This window comes from Cryptomeria japonica, chromosome 6 (genome assembly GCF_030272615.1).
Source record: "Cryptomeria japonica chromosome 6, Sugi_1.0, whole genome shotgun sequence".
Taxonomy (NCBI): domain Eukaryota; kingdom Viridiplantae; phylum Streptophyta; class Pinopsida; order Cupressales; family Cupressaceae; genus Cryptomeria; species Cryptomeria japonica.
The window spans coordinates 404,068,741-404,076,113 of NC_081410.1; positions in this window are offsets into that span (position 1 = coordinate 404,068,741).

Consider the following 7,373-nt stretch of genomic DNA (forward strand, 5'->3'; position numbering starts at 1 on the left):
ATTCAGTGATTTTTGACAACGTGCAAGCTCAGGATCTCAAGATTTCAACCCTTTAGTTGCATCTTTTTTTTTAGATTATCAGGGACAAGGGAGTGGCACCCTGGTCCTGGTCAGTTTGGCTCAATTTTTAGAATCAATTACACATCTAAATTCCTCCCCCTTCTCTTCTTTTAGTATCTCAGTTTCAGATCTGCAAGTTTCTTCAATTTTAGTTTATGTACCCTTCATTGTTTATCTCCTTGTCTAGTTGATCAATCTTTCACATCTTATCTTCATTTACAAAAGAGGAATAGAAACCCTAAGAGATAATCCTTGGCTCTCTCTTTCTCACAAGAAGTATCCAAAGTGAGCTATCTCCCTAGGCTCTTTCGTATTCCCAATGTATTGGAAAAAGTGGGATTAGGTCCTACTCACCTGGTCTCGCTTTTCCCCCTCAAAACATGGTAAGAATAACGACAAACTCAAGATGTACTAGGAACCGTTCCCAAAACATGACAAAGGCAAGGCCTCATAATTAAATGTTGTCCAGTATGATTACACAAATTACATATCCAGATTTGACTCCTTAGTAGGCCGCAACGAACCCATTGATAATACGTAAATGTCATTACAATCCAAGGAGCTAACCATCCCCTGCAGCAAAGACCTAGGGTCACCATTCAAGGTGGTCTGCCCTCTCTACAACCAGCAAGAAAGACCAACCCCCCTAAGATAGTCATTAAAGGTGCTACGCCTTCCACACCTCACTCACAAAATGACTATAATGTCACCACCCATCGTGGAAGAGTCATCATCCAGGGAGCTCATCCTCACCCAATCCACCCCCTATGTCATCCACTCACCGATATGATATCCTTGATCATCTTGGTAAGACTCCTACATAGATCTCCATCATTGAGCTCCTCAAGACCTCACCTGTACATAAGGATATCCTAGAGCAAGACCTCCTTGAGTCTCGCATCCCTGATAACATCAACATAGCATCAGTAACCTTGTCATCCAGCACCACCTTGTTTTTACTTCTAAGGACGCCCCACTTGATGGACTCGACCATACTAAACCCCTCCATATTGAAGCCATCATTCAGAAACACAAGGTTAAGTGAGGCCTTATAGAAGGTGGATATGGCTTAAATCTATGACATATAAGTTAATAAAACAATTTGGAATCTCTAAGGATGTGGTTGACCCATCAAGAAGGATCACAATGGAAGCATATGATGATGTAGAATGGGTTTTTAAAGGCACAATTAAACTCCCTCTCCAAGTGGGCCCTACAACAATGGAGACTACTTGCCAAGTTCTTGATCTTGACCTCCCCTACAACATCCTCTTTGTTCTCCCTTGGATCCACTCCATTCAAGCCGTTCCCTCCCCTTAACATAAATTCCTGAAATTTCCCTACAATGGCAGAGATATTACCATCAAGGGTGATCCCCAACCTTTCCAATAATACAAACTACTAGAAGGAAAATATTCATACCACTTTCCACTCAATAGACCCACTCTGCCTCATTCATATGATACATCCAAAGTCGCTTCCACCTCTTCCCAATATGAACCCAAGGTCAAGATTGTAGATAATGGTTGTGGAGAATATAAACTTGAGGATGTCTTATGTGTGGACAAAATCCCATTATCTCCTAAGTCATTTGACAAACCTAACAAAATCATGAAGGATCAAGAACCCACTATCAAATGTAAAGATACCACCTTCAAACAGTGGGGCCCACTTGATGAGGACAACCTTGAGACAAATGTAACTTCCTAGTTGTATCGGGAAGAGGATGAAGAACTAACAAATATCCCCAAGAAGATGTACCCTAAGGCATCTACTATGGTGGACAAGATGGGATACAAAGGACACGGTCTTGGGCCAGAAGAGAAAGGAATTAAAGTACTAATATCTCCCATCTCATACAAACACAATAGAGGCTTGGGTTACTCTCTAGTACCTAAGGTCACTATAGTCAATGCCCCTTTAGACCCTCTTATGGGTGTTGAAGACTCAGACGAAGAGGAATTTCATGAAATGTCTTTTGAATACTTCAATGATACATTCTATGACACTCATGTGAATACCATTATCCTCGTCACCCCTTCCAATCCAACCGAGCTGCAACTTGTCTACCTTGAGCGTATTGACTAGGACCAATGAGGAAAACCTACTTTGGACATCTTTGTTGATGATGACACTCTCATGGCTCTACTAACTATGAAAAATATGGATGATTGCAACAAAGTTCATGTGATTCAACTTCATGAAGAGGCATACTTTGGTAGTCAAGTCAACTCCCTTAGCTGCAATAAAGAGAGTTTAAAAAAAATCAAGAATCCCTAGGTACAAACCTTTCTGAGGCACCTTTGGACACAGAAAAATTAAAAATGAAGGGCATACCCTCAAGTGAAAACATGAATTAGATGCTTGAGGATGAGGGACTTGACCTCCCTACCATGATTCCCTTGCAACAGAACAAATGAACTCTACTAATAGAAGAAACAGATATAATCAAGATGGGCACAAAAGACAAACCTAAGAATGTGCTCATTGCTAAGTTTTTGATGGATCAAGAAAAACAAGACTTCATGACTTTTCTCAAGGAAACACAAATTAACTTTGCCTCGGCATATGCTGACATGCCAGGCTTGGATCTAGACTTAGTAGTACATAATCTTGATGTCTGTCTGGATACTAAACTAGTCAAGCAGAAACTCTGTAAAATGCATCTGCACATTGCACTCCTTGTAAAAGCAAATTAGTAGAAAATATTGGACATTGGCTTCATAAAACCCATTGACTATCCTGAGTGGGTATCCAATATTGTACCTATTGGAAAAGCTATCAGGGGCATCCAAATTTGTATAGACTTCTGGGATCTGAATAAAGCATGTCCTAAAGATGACTTCCCACTCCCTAACATAGACATGATTGTGGATCTGACAGCGGGACATGAGATGCTCTCCCTTATGGAAATATTTTCTGGGTATAACCAGATCAGGATCACAGAGGAAGACCAACACAGAACTACTTTCACAACACCTTGGGGAACCTTTTGCTACAAAGTCATGCCTTTTGGACTGAAAAATGCAGGAGCAACTTATCAAAGAGCAATGACCATGATCTTTCATGGTATTGCATAAAATAATGGAAGACTATGTTGATGATCTCCTAGGAAAATCAAATACATGAGATGAACACATCCCTATCCTAAGACAGATCTTTGAAAGATTGGAAAAATACAAGTTGTGTCTAAATCCTAAGAAATGTGTTTTTGGCATCACATCTGGGAAACTCCTCGGTTTCATAGTTTCCCGCAGAGGCATAGAAGTGGATCTCGCCAAAGTGAAAGCTATTATGGAAATGCCTCCCCCAAAGACACTTATATAGCTACATAGTCTCCAAGGCAAGCTCTAGTCCATCAAAAGATTCACTACATTGCTCAAAGATAAGTGCCACCCATTTGTACACCTTCTCCACAAGGATACTAAATTAAAGTGGGGCTATTTGTGTCAAAAATATTTCAAAAAACTAAAGGATATCTATCTTCACCACCAGTTCTCATGCCTCCTATTCCAGGACAGTTATTCCTCTTATACATATCAACAACTGCAGTGGCACTAGGGACATTATTAGCACAAACAAATGATCAAGGTAAATAGAATGTCATATCTTACATCAACTGCACTCTAGTGGGGTACGATCTCAATTATACCCCCATTGAAAGAGCATGCATCACACTTTTCTTTATCACATAGAAGGTCTAACAATACATGCTCAAAATAAAATAAAAAAGTTGATTGCAAAGATTGACCCCCTGAAGTACCTCCTATCAAAAGCCACTCTCATGGGAAGAACTGCTAAATGGGTCATGCTATTGAGTAAGTTCAACATTATATAGATAGAAAGGCAATCAAAGTTCAAGTAATCGTACATCAATTGGCTAATGCTCCTCTACAAGTGGAACATCCCCTCATCACATAGTTCCCCGATGATTCCATACTGACTGTTGCCACATCATCCAAATGAGAATTGTATTTTGATAGTTCTTGCATGCAAAATGGATCAGGGGTAGGCATTCTACTAGTCACACCTCAAGGAGATTGTATCCCTAATTCATACAAAATAGCCTTTTCATGCACCAACAATATAGAAAAATACAAAGCACTAATCACTAGACTCCACTTGTCTATTCAATGGAAGATGCTTGAATTGCAGGTTTATGGTGATTCTCAACTTGTCATAAAGCAAGTCAATGACGAGTACCAGACAAAAGATGACAAGCTTCTTCCTTACCGCAGTATAGTTGAGGATCTCAAGTAGCACTTCACGGTCATCCAATTTGAGCAGATCTTGTGTACAAACAACATAGTTAAGGATTCTATGGCTACAATTGACTCCCTCCTACAAATGTTGGCAAATAGTCAGAGATCTAAGTTTTTGGTTGCGCAGCGCTTTATCTTGGCATACGACCTCCCTGAGTCTAAAATGGTGTGTGTACTCATTGGTTCTAATTCCCCTTGGTATCAAGAGGCCTTCACCTACCTGAGTGACAACATTATCCCTCCCCACTTCACCAAAACCCAACAATAGAACTTCATCTATTGTTGTGCCCATTACCTCATCCTTGGAGACACCATATTTTGAAGGCAATTTGATGGATCCCTCCTAAGGTGTCTGGACAAAAAGGAGGTTGAATGGGCACTATGTGAAGTACACAGGGGTATCTGTGGGGAACACTCAAGCAATCTCACATTGGCTAAAAATATCTTGCATATAGGATACTACTAGCAAACGATGGAAGAATACACATATCATTATGTGAAGAAATGTATCCCTTCCCAAAAACATGGCGCCAAGATTCATGCACCATCTCAATATTTGCATACATTCATTACACCTTGACCCTTCTCATAGTGGAGGCTTGATCTCATTCAAAAAATCCACCCTGATTCACTCAATGGTCACAAATTTATAATAATTGCCACTGAATACTTCACCAAGTGGGTGGAGGCCATACCCCTCACCTTCACCACTAGGAAGCAAATTTCCAAGTTTATCCTAAATTACCTCATTTGTCAATATGGAATCCCCAAGGTAATCATCACGGATAATGGTAGACCTGTCAAAAATCAAGATGTCAAGGAACTTTGTCAGAAGTTTGGCATTCAACACCCCTTATCCATGCCCTACTACCCACAAGGCAACAGTCAAGCTAAAGCTTTAAATAAAACCTTAATCAAAATCCTTTAAAAGACAGTAAATGAAGTTGGTCATGATTGGCACTTACAACTCCATCCCACCCTCTGGGCCTACCACACATGTACATGCATCACTCCATACTCCCTTGTCTTTGGCTCCAAATTTTTCCTTCCCCTTGAGTTCAAGATCCCCTCCCTAAGGGTGTCATTGCAGAATATTCTCCTTGATGAGGAATATAGAGTCACCAGGCTACAAGAGCTTGAATTGTTGGATGAAAGGAGTCTCAATTGGCCTTAAACCATCTCTAGGTATATCAAAACCATTTACGGTTAAGCTACATCAAGAAGGTTAGAACCAGGGAATTTGAAGTTGGTGATCTAGTGATCATGGAAAATCAGAGAAACCTATAGGACATAGAAAAGAAAGGCAAGTTTGAGCCTAATTGCCTTGGACCCTATGTGATCACAGCAAAATTTGGATCAAGGGCATATCAGTTGACTACTCCCAAAGGAGATCCCTTGGACAAGCCTATGAACATCATGCACCTGAAGAGATTCTACACCTAATCCTTAGAGGTCACCAGTTGTCAAAAATTATGAAAAAATACAAAAAAAATCAAAAAAACATAAAAATAGAAAAAAAGTTTTAAAAAGCATCAAAATACAAAAAAAATGGAAAAATTAAAGAAAAATTAATTCGTCCATCAGTGAAAACCACTTCGTGGTGCTATAGGAAAGTACCTTGGTGAAAACCTGGTTTCAAGCGTCAAGGTAAATAAGCTAGATCCACTGTCTCATCAAACGCAGATCCTTCACCTTACCCACCTGCTCGATTTACACCTTTTGTAATAATTTGACATGCAATACATGACCATCCATCTCCCAGTTATATTTTTATTCTACTACCTACCCATTTGATTCCACAATTCATTCAAATTGGCATGACTCAAGTAGGTCAATAAAAGGGCACCTGTGTAGGATGACTCCCATGTTGATCCCCTACCAATCCCCAAGCATTTCTTCTTAGGCTTGAAGAGACATAGAATGTCTAATAATGGCATTAAAACCCCTGCCTTGGTTGTTGTCAGTTGTCTTCTTCATTCTACAAGAAAAGAAATCTTGTGATCCCTCTTTCCCCCATTGCCTTTGCTCACTTGCAACTGGTTATTCCCTCCATTTCTTTAATCCACGCCACTGCATAATCCTTTCTCTCTCATCGGTACAACATCCATACCCTTGTTTGATGTCGATGGTCTCCTTCATTCTATAATAAAATTGATTCGGTAACCTTTCATTCCCATCTACATCCCCTTCCCTATCATATGATGATCAGCCTTTGCCTGAGTTTTTAATAAGGATCACCCATTAGACTGAGATTTTATCCCATCACACTGATCTTTCATCCCATTATCTTGAGCTTAATGTCAATTCCTAATCTTGCACTTCTTCTTGACTTGCACGTTATCTAAACATCCATCTACATGAACTCCACCAAGTCTTTGTTGTCACTCTCATGTCCACATTCATGTATCTATGACATCTTCTCTATTGCATATTCAGTCTAGTCAGTTACTCCTTCCCATTGAGATGCATCCTTCCCTAGTATGGCAGTTGATCCCTAGTCCTCATCCTACTCTTGGCAAGAGATGTCAGTTGGCCATGTACATTTTGTTTGCGTGATTTGGTCTTTCTCTTTGACTTGCATCTTTTTGTCCTACGACTACTCCTACCTACAACTACCAGGATCATTCTATATCTTGGTATGTTATGGGTTGGTGTATACTAGGGCATGTTTTTGTGGTATGGCATGTTTGAGGGTTTCTCTTGTGTGAACCTACAACCCTGTATCTACATCTATATGGTGTTTACATGGTTGTGTGCAAGGGATGCCTATTGTCTGAGAGTTAGTCAACGCCTTGGTTTTTTCATAAAATCTGGGTTCCTATAATCAATGGTGTAGACTGCCTTTGGTAATATCAAAAGTAGGTTTGGTCTCCACATTTTGCACATCAACAAATCCCTCCATCCCCGTTTTCATCTTCCATTTCACTCCATCCTCTCATTTTGCATTTTGGAGACCTCAATTTATTCATCTTTCCTTTCTACTATCTAGTCCTATATCATTGTACTGTGGTTGGCACATTCTTAAAAATGGTGTTTCACTGGCATTGTTGT